The 16,223-nt window shown below is 34.7% G+C and overlaps 1 protein-coding gene across 1 annotated transcript in view; it reads left to right on the plus strand.

Moving 5' to 3' along the window:
* Window positions 1–461: 461 nt before the first annotated feature.
* Window positions 462–16,223, plus strand: part of LOC142333345 (regulating synaptic membrane exocytosis protein 2-like) — a 127,503-nt gene continuing 111,741 nt past the window's right edge. Inside the window, exon 1 of the mRNA XM_075380366.1 lies at window positions 462–751. The gene's annotated coding sequence lies outside the window, so the exon portion shown is untranslated. The remainder of the gene's footprint in view (window positions 752–16,223) is intronic.

Genomic DNA, 16,223 nt, shown 5'->3' on the forward strand with positions numbered 1-16,223 from the left:
TTTACAACTTACATTATGATAGAAAATCATAAAGGGTAGCACACGTAAAATCCTGACTGTCAGTAAGGACCGCCCTAAGTAGGAAGGCACCCCTGGGTGAGTTCCTTTCTGGAAGGGTAAGATTTTTTTTTAGCAATTTTTCTGTTTGCATATATTTCGTGAAACTTTTTTATTTGTACTGCATTTGCCCTTGTGCGGGCGATACATTACATTTAACCAAATGATATTATTTAATGGGAATTTTATTTTCGCAACAGATAATAACACAAAATTATTCAACCTATTGTTTTCATCTTTGGTTTGTTGTTTGAGATGGCTTTATTAATTTTGTTATACAACTGATAGAAACAAAGTCGTGTTTGTTCAAGTGCTCGGTTATAAACTGTGACGCATGTGTTTTTTTTTTTAAAGAATTAATCATCAGTGTTCAAGGTTTTTATGACCTGTTTGTGACTAGTGTATAAAATATCACTTGCATTAATAGTTATATTATTTTTATCGGTTTTGAACATTTAAAGATTAACTTTTTTAAACACGATACAGTTTTAATTTTACATACATTTTAATACATTTCACCATATGTTATCAGTATCTGTGAAAATACTAAATATTTCAAAATTTCATCTCTGTGCAATGCTGACAGTGGTTTGGTTGTGTAATTATTATTTGTCAGTACATAATGGAAATTCATAAATTCAATTTTATATGTTGCCTAATGTCTTGCATCTAATAACGTACATCTGAAAAGAAAGTAAGTAGCTATTGCCTATAATGGTTAATAATGACGTGCTTTTCTAGAGCTAGTTAAAAGGAATTCTTTCTTTTTTGTACCCTCTTGGACGTGTTAAAATTTTAATTCCTTTGCTGTGATAAAAACCAAAATCTTAGGGAGGAGAAAGACGGCAGGAAAGATTAAGTAATAATGTTCTTGAACATCATAGGAGAATAAATAAAAAGTTAAATTGTAGGACAAGTACTACTAAATAAAAAAAGTAGTTTTAGAAAGAATTCTTTAAATAAAAAATTGTTACATATGTAATCAGGTCTGTCTGTAAATGTGAGATATCCAACCTGAGTTCAACATATTCATTTTACAGTTATCTTGAATGTAAATATTTATGGAAGTCGATTTACCTACTTTATTTACTGCAAAAAAATTTTGGATTGTGACTAATTAAAGATAGCGCCGCATTAAAACTTTAAGCAAGCGAACAAATGGGTTAGGAAGGCGCAGAAATTTATGAAATTAATATTTATAAAGTAATAAAAAGTCGAAAAATTAGATAAATCAGAAGGGGGAATTTAAAAAATGAATAGATTCAAGAACTTAGAGTATATCAACCCACCCCCCCTCTGCTTTACTACTACTTGCTATATTGACACCCCCTTAATTTATTAAAAGTGATTGTGAGAGATGTACAGAGAAAAAGAACGCTATATGTGTCTGTCCTGTATTACTATACATACTGTTTTCATACTTTCTGTTATCAAAAACTTGTCCCCCTTACTTTTGACTGCATTTTATACTATATATTTTTACTGTTTTCACGTACAGTTACATATTTCATTTTTAATAGTATTAAAAAGAAAATTCAATTAAACAATTTCTGCAATATAACGTAAAATGTATAACTTCTATTAAAATTTAGGTACCCTATGTGCACAAGTTTGTTTTTCGGTTACAATTACAATAACATTTTATTTAGTGAAACAAAAATTCTGAGATACACAGCCAGCAACTTAAAGTAGCAATCGTTATTGCTACTATAAATATTGTAATCCTAAAATAATATTTTTTAACAATTTTTTCAGTAATTAAATTAGAATAATAACTTTTTTCAATTTCATCGATTCTTAGTAACGAAACAAATAACAGAACATTATATTCTCTAAAGTTTGTTTATTCTTTTATATCGCTTTGAGTGCCACGTGGATTCACAGAGTTACAGATCTGGCCGTGAGTCGAATGTGTCACCACATGTTAGGTTTAGTTATATGGCCGTGTAACTCCGCTTTGGTTTCATAGTTAAAACACATGGCAAGTGAAAGAGCATGGCCAGTATGTCATGAAACTGTTATTGGCCTGTTGATAGCGAGTCCACACTGGTGTCGCATGGCTATTACTGTATGATAAATGTAATGAAATAATGCAGAATATCAGTATTACAATATGATTTAGTGACAAAAACAACTTATTTTTATTTGTCAATAAAAATAAATGATATTTTTATTGACAAAAAATTTCAAGTTGAAAATAAAAAAAAATTAATTTTTCAGACAAAATATTTATGTACACCAAAAAAACAGTACAAACAAAAGTGTTTTTCACACACCTCACATTTATATTTGGTTTGAGTAGTTTTTTGCACGGCAATCTTCCTGCCTTCGGCCTTTGACTTTTTTTCATAACCTTTATGACATCGCCTTCTTCCTTGTCTGCCAACATCGACAATGCGGTGAGGTTGGTCTGCTGGTGTCTGAGGAGGAGGAGGAACAGCACTAACGTTGATTCCTGTCAGTTCTTCGACTAATTCTTCTTTGAATGCGATGATTTGCATGTTTCCATTTGTAAGCTGATTGTATAAGTATAGCGCATTTACTACATCGGTTCCAAGAAGCAATTCTACAGCAAGTTTTCTGTACCGCTTCACTCCACATCTCGGAGGTGAGCAATAATTCTTGATTTGGTTTTTTTGTCAGAATCTGTTAAATCTCTTTATATACTGTAATTTTTTGAATTTATTTTCACAAGAAGGTAGCATAAGACTATGAAGGGAGGCAATCAGATACCAACATATTTTCGTGGAGCGCTAATCAACCCGCGGATCATTGTAATGGGAAAAGGTTTTAACTGTTATTGGCCGCGTGAAGCCGATGCGTCACCGTATTTTTTACTCAAATGAGTAACGGTTATTACTAACATTTTTTTTGTGATACTGAATGAAATTATATGAGAAAAAAAATTTGCCATTAAAATCGTTTTACTTCCTGTATAGGTGGCACTCAAAGTGATATTATTAGGTAACAAATTCTTAGGAACCGCAAATGAATTAAAATGTTTATACAGTTCGAACTTCGGCAGCGATAACGCAAATTTATCATTTCTACTTAAATTAGTGTTTAACATAGGAGAGTGTTACTCCATACATATTACACCTTGTAAACAAATTTTAAGGAATACCGTAAGGGCAATATGTCTACTTATCAGATTTCTTTTTTTATTTTATTTATATGTGTACCTTCCAACACAGATTCACATTTACTAACTGTATGATTTGACACGTTCAATTTTTGTTTGTATTACAGTTTAAATTGTGATATTTTATGCTGTATAACAGTTCCGGCAGATGTTTTAATTGAAACATATAATTTGTCTTCGTTACATTTAAACTTAAGCCATTTTTGATTAACAACAAACTGTTTCTCTCATAAGGTCTTCCATATTTTTCCTTATTTCAAATACACTTTTAGTTTTGTAAGCTAATGCTGTGGTGGATTACACAGCACAAACGTTATTTGTTATATTAATCCGTATTAATAGTTAAGAATAATAACAAGTATAGTTACACGGTGAAGAATAAGAAATATCCATTTTATTATGTCGCCTGACATTTGAGTAAACCTTTTTTTATTATATTTTAATTAAAATTTTTGTAAGGTTTCTGTTAACTGTTGTGTAATGTAGAGTAATTATTTTGCATTTGTTTGATTATTAGATTACTGAAAAAAACTGGAATAATTATGTTTGTGAACATATATGTCCAATGATAACAATAGAAAAAAGGAAATTGACAAATAACATAATTTAGAAAAATCATAACATTTTTAAACTAATATAATCAGGTGATGAAAGTAAATGAAATAGCTGTAAAATTGAAATAATCACTTTGAATTTATGTTATAAAAACAAGGACAAATTTTATTTGTAATAAAGCTGAGGACTCAATTTACATCCGCTATTAATGAAATAACTTTTACGGTGAGGAAGTTTACTAATAAACCTGAGAAAAGGAGTCGCATAATCTAAAAAATAGGGTATGAATCACCTGTTTGTGGAGTAACAGGTTTTTCTGGCCATTTGAGGAAGATAGATAGGTCTTCCTCGTGGAATAAGTACTTTACTACAAGATTATAGATGTTCCTTTTTTATTTTGTATAATCTAAATAAAATCATTAATTTTTACAGACACGGTCAGAAAATTAAAAACTTGTGAAAGTCAAGCATTAGAACAATTTACCATTAAACATTATCGGTTTTCATGTTTCTCTTAATCAGCCAGTCGCAACTTCAAGGACAAGAAGTCAATGTTTTTCAAAATTGAAGTAAATTGAATTAAAGGATGATTGATTTTGAAAATAACTTTTGATTAAATGTCTGATGAAGTTGTATGCGCAGGTGTTTGTATGATTATTTAAACATAGTAATAGAGAAATGTGAATACTTAGTTATTTGTTATTTAATGGTGAAACAGGCCTCGGCTGGTAATGCGCCACTGTAGTTAAGCAAAAAAGAAGTACGGTTGGAACCGGTTGAAAAAGTTATTCAATATACCTGTATAAAGCCGAGGACTCAATTTACATCCATTATTAAGGAAATAATTTTTACGGTGAGGAAGTTTACTAATAAACCTGAGAAAAGGAGTCGCATAATCTAAAAAATTGGGTATATGAATCACCTGTTCGTGGAGTAACAGGTTTTTCTGGCCATTTGAGAAAGATGGATAGATCTTCCTCGTGGAAAGTCAAGTACTTTACTACAAGATTATAGATGTTCCTTTTTTATTTTGTATAATTTAAATAAAATCATAAATTTTTCTTTGCGTTAAATTTTTAACCGTTTAACGGTATGATTATTTTCTTGTGCTTACTAATAAGATAAAACCTCAACTTGAAGAGAACTTTTGTTATTTTCCTGAGTTAAAGGAACTGCTGTGAAAGGTATGTTTAATTAGTCTGTGTGCAATGAGGAATGTAATGCGATTCAAACTCCAGTAAATTAATTAGAAGCGCATCAAATGCAGTTAAACTTTATGTTAATTTAAACTTGGCTCTATTAACATCAGTTTTGTTACCGATTAACTCTGATGGGTTAAATTAGTAAATCGGTCAACACGCTTTATTTCTGTTTACAAGCAGAAAAATTGCTATTCCGTAAAAGAGAAATTTACTATTTAAACAACTGCAGTTTGTAAGATGCATAAATTAATTTTCTTTCATTACGTTCCACATTTTTACTATATTCGTTTTACCGATAGGAAATTTATTTTAACAAACTGCTAATTTGGATAAACAAAACCGTTCTTTCATGGGAACATTTCTTTTTTGATGGTGAAATTAGATGTACCAACGCTTAAATATGAAGCTGCAAAACGGTGTGATGAGTAAATCTTGAACATATATACAACAAAAAAAAAAAAAAAAAATACTGGACAAATCAGTACTTATTGAAGAACGGAAGAAATGTGCTGTATCATTACTCCAGGAAAGTACGCTTGTGCATTAGTAATATGAGGGTAATTAAAGATGTAAATTGCTTTGCAGCTAATCGGCGTGACATTTTTTCACTTTTCAGCAATACATCCAGCAACATTAATACGCTTGGCCTACCTCTGAATCGGCTTTTTATGCCTGCTGCAAAGAAATTTTATGATTTCTTAGCAAATATTCTTTGATGTCATTGTCATTAAACTTCTTACCGTACAGCGGCTCAAACAGGTGGAAGTCTGTGGAGGGTGAGATAGCACTTCTCGATAGTTTCTTAAGTTACTTTAGCTATGTTAGCCGGGTGTGATTGTAAAGCAAAGCGATGATGCCTTTGAAATGAAATCTAGGGCGTTTTTTCAACACTGCTGGCTTCACTTTGTCGATAAACATGTCACAATAGCGTGCGTTGTTTGCCGATCTAGAAGATCGATTAAAACCGGGCTTTTTGCATCCCAGAAGATCGTCATGATTTTTCTCATCTAAATCCATATCATTATCTTCCTGATACTATTTTTTCAGCTCTCTGCACATATGAAGTGATCTGTCGGCTCTTGGAACCCTCCTTGCACGATATTTGAATTTATTAGCGATGATAATATGACTTTTACCAAAACTTTACTCTGCATTTTTCAGCTATAATCTGAACTGTAATCTGTTGTCATTTGGATGAGAGAATCTATCGCCGTTATATAGACATCCAGAATGGCGATCGTCATTAACCAGATTTTGACCGTCTTTAATTATTTCTGTTCGCTTGTAAAAATTTCTGCAGTTCATACAACTTGTCCACGTCGCTCGATCTTGCAATAGTAATTGTTAATCGGTTGTGTACCTTCAAAAAACAAAAAACGGATCGCTCTACGCTGTTAAACTAATTCCCAAACGGAAGACTCGCCATTGTAAAACGAGATTTTGAGGCTACAGGCAATTTACTCAAACAGCTAATCAGAAGTTATCGCAGGGTTACCGACTTACCGTTTTGAAAGTATTATTACCCTCTTACCAAATGTTTGCCTACACGGCTATTAGCGTCTGATTTTTGAATGACCCTCGTATTTTACTATAGCTGCCTTGGCAAAAGTTATAATTTGTATTAATCGACTGAATAAGTTACCCGTTTATTAACAGTTCTGTTGTCATTTGGTACTATTCAAATAGTCATAATTGTGAGGGGGACAAAAATCCCTTTATTCTTCTCTCGACTAAAAAGTCACACCTTGTACTAACTATATGAATTCTATTACATTAGTATGTCATTTTAAGCGATTTTATTCAGAGGTCTGAAATAATTACCTAATTTTTTTGTGATAATCGGATAAACTGATTTTTATGAAATTTTGTATGATGAATTGCGCGTATCAAAATTTTATTCAAAAATAGAACAATTTTTTAATATAATTCTCTTTACTTGCAGCCATTTACCGCATCCTGGTCTTCATTTTCCTTTATCAAAACCAATCGACCATCATTCGTTCTGTACATGCGCTCATAAGTGATCTCATTTAAATGTTGTGTCCTTAAATGGTGAGGTTATTTTCATTTTTATCCCCAAACTTTTGGTTACTTATACAATCTATCTCCAAAAATCATATCTGTTGCTGTAATTCTTTTCACGTTTTTGTTCAATGTCCAAACCTCCATACTCTACATAATTCCACTCTATATAAATGAAACTCTCTTTTTCCATTATCTTCATCAGCTTGAGTTCCAAACGGCATAAAGAAGTTGCCGAATAATAAATGTTTTCTTCTTATATCGATATTGTCTCTTTCATCTGATTATAGCGTAATGACCAGATACTTAAAATTCATTTACACGTAAATCATAGACTTTCGCAATCGCAGATTTTTACCTCTTGTTCTCCATCCGCTTAATTCTTAACGATTATTATTTTTTGTGTTTTTTTTTCCGTTTCTTAAATGTATAGATTATGTCATCTTTGTCTTTGCAAACATTACTTGTTTATCGGTGAATTCAAACTACATACCTCTCTCTCATCCAAATCTTTTTTTTTCCCTACTCCCTCGGGCCGGTTATCCAATTAAGTATACGCAGCCCGAGGAAGTGTCCTTTTACTTAAAGGAGGCCTCCCCACCCACCGGCACGGTAGGTCAGCCCCCCGGTCGGATTTTTTTTTTGTAATTTATCTTTTATTGCCTGCCTCAAATCCCCAGGGCAAGAACCGAGTCCGGCTATGCCGTCCCCAGCACCAACCCCAGGAACCGGGTCTCGGTCTTCTGTTTTTGCCTGCCTCTAACCTCGCAGAAGGGGTAGGCCAGGCCCGAATACCAACCACGAGGCCGGGTCTCGGTCTTGATTTAGTTACCCCGTTAAACCGATATTAGAAGCCCCTCCTTCTTCCCTCATTGTCCTTTTCTCGTAGAACTTGACCGGCAAAAGTTTCAAATTCTGCTGCCAAATTGTCCGCATTGGCCAGCAGAAACGGTAGTAGATCGTCAATCGTTAAACTTTGAATGCTGTTCCGTGATCTCTGGACTCTCCGCTTCGGGCATATAAGTAGAGTATGTTCTGCTGTATCCTCCTCTTCGCAGTACATGCATCTTGAGGAGACCCGTCGACCAAATCGATGCAGATACTGCTCAAAGTTTCCGTGCCCTGTCATTATTTGTGAAGTATAAAAACCCATCTCGCCATGACTTCTATTAATCCATCGGCTTATATCTGTCACCGTTTTCCTAGACCGTGATGCTACTGTATGTCGGTTCCATCTCTCCTGCCATTTTTGTTGTATAACTTCAGTCGCCTCCCGCTGAACGTTCCATCACCAGATCAGAAGACGGTTTAATCCAAAATTTTGTCAAATCAATTTGTGCTAACGGCCGAGGTTTCTTATACCTTAAAAACAAAGTTTCCCAGGGTTACCGAGGTAAAAATCAAAGAGTGAATATTTGCTGGACCGTAGATGCAGTACGTCTAAATACACACCCGTTGCATTCTCATTTGGATTTTATTTTCCACCTAACCTTGAAGGTGTAAGTGATGATCACAATGAAAGCTTTAGGACGTTTCAATGATGAAATCGGTCGATAAAGTTAACTATTTTTACAGTTTTACAAAGAATTTTTTTGAGATTTTCTTGTGTGTTTTTTTGCGGCAAGAGTGTGTGTGTGAAGGAGCAGTGCATCCATTCCGCCCTTGGAATAAGGCGAATTTTAATTTTTTTAAGAATCCACTGTTCTTTCCTTTTTATCATCTTTGTTCAGTCTACGTTATAGTTTTTAGTAGCTTCATTAAAAATATAAAAAATACATGTTGCGTGACATCGATTTGCAAAACGACATATTCTCTTTGATTGATCCCCGTCCCATTCATAACTAAAAAAAAAAACGTAGGAATTGAGAAATGTATGCCGCATCTGTTGCTTCATCAAATACTATAAAATTTCCTTGAACTCGCTCGCTGAATTATTTGACCGCGAACATCGATAGCCGTGCTATCGATTCCCTTTAATAGTGTGTCATTAGAAAGTGGAATTTTTTTGCTTCTTCCACGTCTATTAAACGCTGATTATACAGACTGCAGGAGGCAGTATGAGGTTTTTTGCGATCGTGTGGGGTTTGGATATCGTAACTACTCTTAGGTTATGCAGCGAGATAGATGCTTCAAGTGTACTTTTATCGGTACGCTTTTTTTAAGAATAGAACATTATTGATTTCAAAAAAATAAGTAATTTTCTTTCTAAAAATAACTAGGGTTTGATTTTAGTTCAGTTTCCAAGCGTCGAATCGATTTTGATGACTTCTTACTTTCGTCGGAGAGGAAAAGGAAACGACGCACGGTGGCTTTACATCCGATGAAGTAAAACGATAATTTAAATGCCGTTGTACTATCTTGCCTTTTTACCGATTCGCCGGATGTAGATGGCTCGCTTCGTTTTTTCACAAATTATCATTTTGCATAAGAATATAACGTTTTTCAAAACTTAAGTGCCAGACATACGCTTCCCAATCGAAATTAAACTGACGTTCGGCAATCTTGTACGCCTCTTTTGTGCTGCTTAGAGGACGACGTTCTGTATCATAAGCGTGTTCGATCATTACGCCCTCGCAGTGAATATTCTGCAAGCAGATCAAATTAAAGGACCTAAGAACGCGTAAAGTTGGAACCTGTAAACCGGTCAAGTTTGTGTACTTCATACGTACATGTTCATATCAAGCTAAACAGTTTTAACTAGGTTTCATCGGATTGCGGATATATATTTTTTACGTTTTGGGGGTCGTGTAACTAAATAGGTTGAGAATTACGGCTACAAAACTTGAAAAATCAAGTATTCTTTAAATCCGTGTTACTAAAAAGGTCGGACCTCCGATCAATTTTGGTTTTTAGATTTGAAATCGGCGCAAAAAATCAACGCTACACGCGTCACGTTGTTGAACGTATCGAAAACATATCTTTGTTTTAGATCGCTGTAATTTTCAGTCGTTGAGGATTTAAAAAAATTGCCGGTTAAACAGCCGTAGATAAATTAGGTTTTATCAGTAATGTCATTTCAATTTTTTTTTTCACTACACCTATTTAGGGTTAAATACCTAATTACACCCTTTGCGTGTGGTTGTGCCTGCTGTTTTATAAGCGATTAGCTAGCATCCCCTTCGCGGCTTTGTCCGCCCTTTATGGTTACTTGCGTTTCTTGTCGCTGTCAATTGTTTATTTTATTTCATATTTTTTAGTCTAGTAAAAACCGCACGTTTTAGATATTAATCTGAAGAGTGATTTTAGTCCCAAAACTACTGAATATCTTGTTTAATATAGTCTGAAACGGGGAAAATTTGCATAAATTTGAATATCGGAAAATCTACAAATTCACATAGTGTATTCACAAGATTACACACACCAAAATTCAAGTTGATACCTTAGTTTTTACCGAGAAATCAAAAAAATGGTTACTTGCGTATCCCGTCGAGGTTAAATTTTTTGTTTTAAATTTTTAATCGCGCATACAGTGACTGTGGCAGCGGCCGTATCGGTTGCAAATATGCCGTTTGAATTTTGGAAATCGGAAGATCGGTTGCAAAGATATAATTTTTCTGAATAACCGTGATCTGTTAGATCGGGAATGGACTTCGTGCGTGCAAAGCTAGCCTTAAATCTACTATCAAATTCCTCTTTGAACATTAGAAGCTTGTTTGCAGAGGTTATAAGAGCATCCCGTGCACCTCCCAAAGGCACCCCGTTTGTTACCAGTTTATAGCGATGCTTCGCACACCACACAGCTGTAGCCTCACACACAGACCCCGCTTGAAGCCCGTTATTATTAAACGGTAATATTTTTATTTTATGTAACGTAAATTTTATTCTGGTATTTTTGTAATAAAATAGTCCAAAACATTTGCAAAATTTTTATGAGCGATTGATTTTTGCGGTCTCATCATGGTCAATCGAATGTATTTTTATTATAATTTTATAATAGCGCTTAATTTTTTAGTTTTAAACGGTATTAGTATTTTACGTTGTCGATCGATTCCATTTAAAATTTCTTTTTATTTGCGATTGTTTGCTTATGGACAAATATATGTAATTTAGTTTACAGTATTATTCATCGATTTTTTGTGCTAATAAAGTAGATAATCTTTTTTCTGTATTCCGGAATCATTTTTGTAGATTGTTTTAAAGAAAAATAAACGAATCTAACTAAAAACTAATTTGCGTTTTTCCTATTAAATTTTGCCGTCGTTTCAGTAATATCTGCATACTTTGGCAACATTTCACACTTTGCCGATTTATTAAGTTTATTTACTTCGATATTCTCATAAGATTTGTTCAGTATAAAAGTATATTACTTTTACAACTAACCGATCTGTTTTTAGTATAAAAGTGTAGGAAAATTGTAACAGGTTCTCGTATATTTTACTGTTCCGTCTAGATAGCGCTATAGCTCTAGAAGGGAAATTATTGTAATCGGTCCGATTTAGACATATGCGGTTTTCAGACAGACCAAAGGAACCCAAAAAACCGGGTGTCGGCCTCTAAATCACATCTCCGTTAGTAATGGACCGATTTTGACCAAACTATGGAGCATTAATGCCGTTAAAGTTTCAACTTAAAAGGTCAAGGAGGGTGAGGCTGTAGAGCTAGGTCACCGTCAGAATCACGAGATTTCGTCCGATTAAGATCGTATTTTTCTTAAGCGCATTTTTTAACAATTAAAAAAGAAGTAACAATATTTGCAAATATTGACTGCGTCAATAGTACCGTCTGTCACCGTAAGAAGCGTTAGCATCCTAGTCCGCCATCTGGGAATTTCCCTGTAGGAAATTCCATTTTCCCTCGTCCTCTTTGACCGGGAAATTTGAAATTTCACAGAGTCGCCGATCAAATTATTTTTTACACTTTAAATATTAATTATTTGTGGTTAATTTGTAATTCGTAGTTATTTGTAATTAATTAATTATTAGGTAGCACTGACGTACAGCGTTTACAGTCGTCTACGTTGTGACGTCACAGATATACGGTAGAATTAAATAAATTAAAAATATTTAAAACGTAAAAAAGTAACTCGGTCTGGCCGGGTCTAAAACTCGATCGCCCGATCGACTCTGTACTTGGTGCGTTAAGCCTCTCGGCTATACCGGTTTGTTGACCGTACGAGTGAAATTCCATTACTTTAGTCAGTAGTGACTGTCGCTGCTAGTACCGCCATACCCGTTCGAATTAAATACGGTATGCGCGCGCGCTTTGGTTAGAATTATTGAATTAAATAAACGGAAAAATATTAAATTTAAATAAAATAAGGAAGCAAAACCACCGGGAAACCGTGATGGAAAACTAAAGAATCAAATCTACGTCGGAGAAGAACAACAACAACCTCGCGGTGCTGCGAGTTATGATATTTAATTCATATCGGAAAATTAGAAATTTTCAAATATTTTACAATAAGAATAGAAGAATCGACCGTAGGAATAAATTGTTTTTCAGACTATTGAATTCAAAAGTATTAAAATTTCCCGAAACGACAAGATTGTAAGTAAAAAAAAATCTAGTTTGTATGATACGGAGTCAAAATTAACTTGCTATTCGTGAAATGATGTATACGGTGACAATGGATTTGCTAATAATAAACTTTTTATACCGTACGAAACATTTTTTTTTCTTGACGAGGTCACCGCATACGTTTTGATACGGTAAAAATCTCCATATTTTACCCGTGCGTGGGATATGGAGATTTTTAGCGTATGAAAAATGCCGTGCCTGACCGTAAATTGGGGATTAAACTTCATTCCGCATCGATTACTGTAACTTCTTGAAAGACTACTTTTTTTTTTGTTGCGACAGATTAATCTCAGAAAGATTTAATTTATCGAAGTCCAAAGTATCAATTTTAGCATGAAATTAGGTGTAAGTGCTTAAAATTGAATTCCTTAAGTAATTCAACAATGTTGTCGACACGAAAAACAGAATTTAATATAGAAAGACACAGTTTTGTGTTTTTAGATCAGATTAAATTCTGTCTTTAGGAACATATTTGGAAAAAGTGGACATGCGGTAAGTTGGAAACAGAAAGAAGTGCATTTATTTTTTTTTTCAGAAAAAAGAGGCGATTGAAGAGAAACTGTATTCGAATTAGTTGTTGAATGGAAGTTTTTTAAATTCCTTTAGAGATTCCGAAATTCTGAATTCTCAACCCCCGCATTTCAATCGATGATATAATAATAATAATAAATATGATTGTAATTCTAAACAAAAATAATATCGATAGAAATTGTTTTTGTTTATTAAAATTAAAAAAAAAAAAGATATAACGTTAATGTTGCACTAATGCACGATTTAGTATAGCGTTCAAAAAGTGACGCAATCTTACGGGAAAATGAGTAACTTAATTGTTGAAGGTGGCTTCCATTATCCGATTCAAATAATTCAATACGACGTTACGCGCTCTTAAACGCATGTTGTAACGTCGGCTGCAATTCGGAAATGTGTTGGCTGCACCAGCCGTACCGTTGTCCTGCTAAAACCGCGTGCGATCTAGCCGGTCTGCAGATATAGTGTTTACAAATTGTTGCGTCATCTGTACGTAGCGCTCACTGTTCACTGTGCCGTGAAAGAACGTCGTGAAGATTCGCCTGCGCGACATTGTACACCAAACGCCCGCTTTTTGTTCGTGCAGCTTATGTGGATTTTCCGTAAACCAAACGCGTGAATTCTGCGCGTTCACGAACCCGTCGAAATGGAATTATACCTCGTTAGACCGAAACCGGTTATCGAGTTCTGCCTCGTCTGGCGTTATAGATGATACGAACCGCTGACAGAAACCTACACGTTTTCCGGTGTCAGCAGGTAACAACTCGTGAACAACACGAATTCTGTGCGGATGCATCTTTAAACGTTCGGACGATGCCGTGACGACATTACCGACGGAGAGACGAGACCGGCCAGATAGGCGTCGCACAGACATCTTGGGACTAACAGATTATGCAGCTTGCACGTCTTTCAACTTTTCTGATGTTAGCGCTTTCGGTCGACCATTTTCGGCTGCATCTGCCACATTTCCTGTCTCTTGGAACGAACTTGTCGTGCAGCGGCTTGCACCCGCACCGTACTTTTCTGAGAATGCATCTTGGGTCAGGGCATAACTGACGCATCTATTGTATCGGGAGAAAATGAATATTCTCTGCTGCAGACTCTCATCAGTAGCTTATTTCCACTTTTAATGTTCGTAGACCTCAACAGCAATGACAGATTTGAACAAAGTGTAGGTTCTAAGGGTCTCGTTCATATTCTTATACAGAGTGACTACAGATTACATGACAACCTCTCCAGAGATGATTCTATAGCAAAAATCAGAAACCGAGATCAGTTAACGAGTTTCGGCTCGCGAAACATTTAGTCCTGCTTTCTGCTCCCTCTATGAAATTAAATTGTACTAAATTTCTTGTGGTACAAATCGAGGGGTAAATTTGGTGTTTCTTATGGGTTTCGATCTAAGAAATTGAATAAAAGTAGTCCCGCACCTCTACCTCACTTAGGTTTTAAGAAAAACGGGGTAAAACACAAAAATTTTTTTAGGAAAATACACTTTTTAAGGTTTGGAATAAAATAGCTCTGTTAACAAAGATTTCTTTTTACCTTTGTAAAGAAACAAATTCTGAGAAAATGGATGAAAATAACGTCTTATTTAAATTAAACACAAATTTGAGAGGTTCAACTTTAATCAGAAACAAAACACAAAACGGGATCGGAAAAGTAACCCGCCGGATTGGTCTAGCGGTGAAATCGTCATCGCAAATCAGCTGATTTCAAGTCGAGAGTTCTAAGGTTTAAATCCTAGTAAAGAAAGTTACTTTTATGCGGATTTGAATACTAGATCGTGGATACCGGTGTTCTTTGGCGGTCGGGTTTCAATTGACTACATATCTCAGGAACGGTCGACCTGAGACTGTACAAGACTACACTTTGTTTGCGTTCATACATATCATCCTCATTCACCCTTTGAAGTAATATCTTACGATGGTTCCTGAAGCTACACAGAAAAATAGAGGATCGAAAAAGCGATAGGATTTTAAACAAAACAATAAAATCCAAAATTTTGTATTTTTCTTTGTTTCATTCAACTTATCTTACAGAATTTTGTTCAGAATTAAATTCTCTACAAGTTTTGTTTATAAAAAAGTGTATTACTCGTTTAACAAAGTTATTGGACATCAAACATAAAAAACAGGGTCTTCACCACAATTTATTGTTTTTCACCACAGATTTCTCAAAAACTACTGCATATTCTTGGACCTATTTTATTCCATTTTTCAGGTCAAAAAACCGAAAGAAATCATTAATTCTGCAGCTTCATTAAGATTCTAAAAATTTCAGTACGACCTTACTTAACCGGGGTAGCTGAAATCCAAGCGACTCTCCAAGCATTGATTGTCAAACCTTTTTGCCCACCGCTCACTTTGAGAATCAAAAGTTTTCTATCGCACCCAAATATTTTTAAACTTATCATCTGTTGAGAATAATAATTGCATTTGCGTGTCATATCCTATTTCTGAGTTGAGACACATTTTAAACGAGATGCGATATAACAATAGAATAATTAAAACAAAGCTTCGATTAAAAAATTACACATACATTAATGTGAAGGATGAATCTGATATTAACAAGAGTCTCAAATTTACTTAAAAACAGCCGTAAGTCGCCGCGTTCGGTAACATGCAGCCGATTTCTCTTTTTGGTTAGCAACGTTGCTACGTTGGAAATGCTATCAGAAATCGTGGAACAATCGACCGTAGTCCAGGGTACAGTTGCCGAATCGGCATTTTCGCAAAAAAAGGCTACAAAATTATTTGTAGCCAGTCTTGAATTTTATTTTTATTTCTTCGTTGTTCTCAGTTCTCAAAGGATCCGACACCCGGTCTGGTATGTCCATATTTAAAAAGTCCTGGAATTTTTCTTTGAAATCGCATGGAGATTCTGCAAGTGTCGGCAGTAAAAAAGTAAGTCGTAGTTGTTGAAGGATACTGCTGACAAATTAGGGAAGTTATTAAATTCACGTGTGCTAATATTTCTCTTACAGAAGCAGCAACGATATTTTGTAGCCGGAGATTAACTTAAACAATTTATATAGGTCTGACAAAAACGCAATATCATTCTTTGATGTAACGAGGTGGTCGCGCAAACAGATTGTAAAATGGAGTCAGACAAGTGCCTTTTAATAGCCGGCGCACTTCTGTATAGAGCAGCAAGCGGTTGAAATCTTCATCATTGGCAACGCAAAGCTGACTAAATAA

This window comes from Lycorma delicatula, chromosome 12, assembly GCF_047948215.1.
Source record: "Lycorma delicatula isolate Av1 chromosome 12, ASM4794821v1, whole genome shotgun sequence".
Lineage (NCBI taxonomy): Eukaryota > Metazoa > Arthropoda > Insecta > Hemiptera > Fulgoridae > Lycorma > Lycorma delicatula.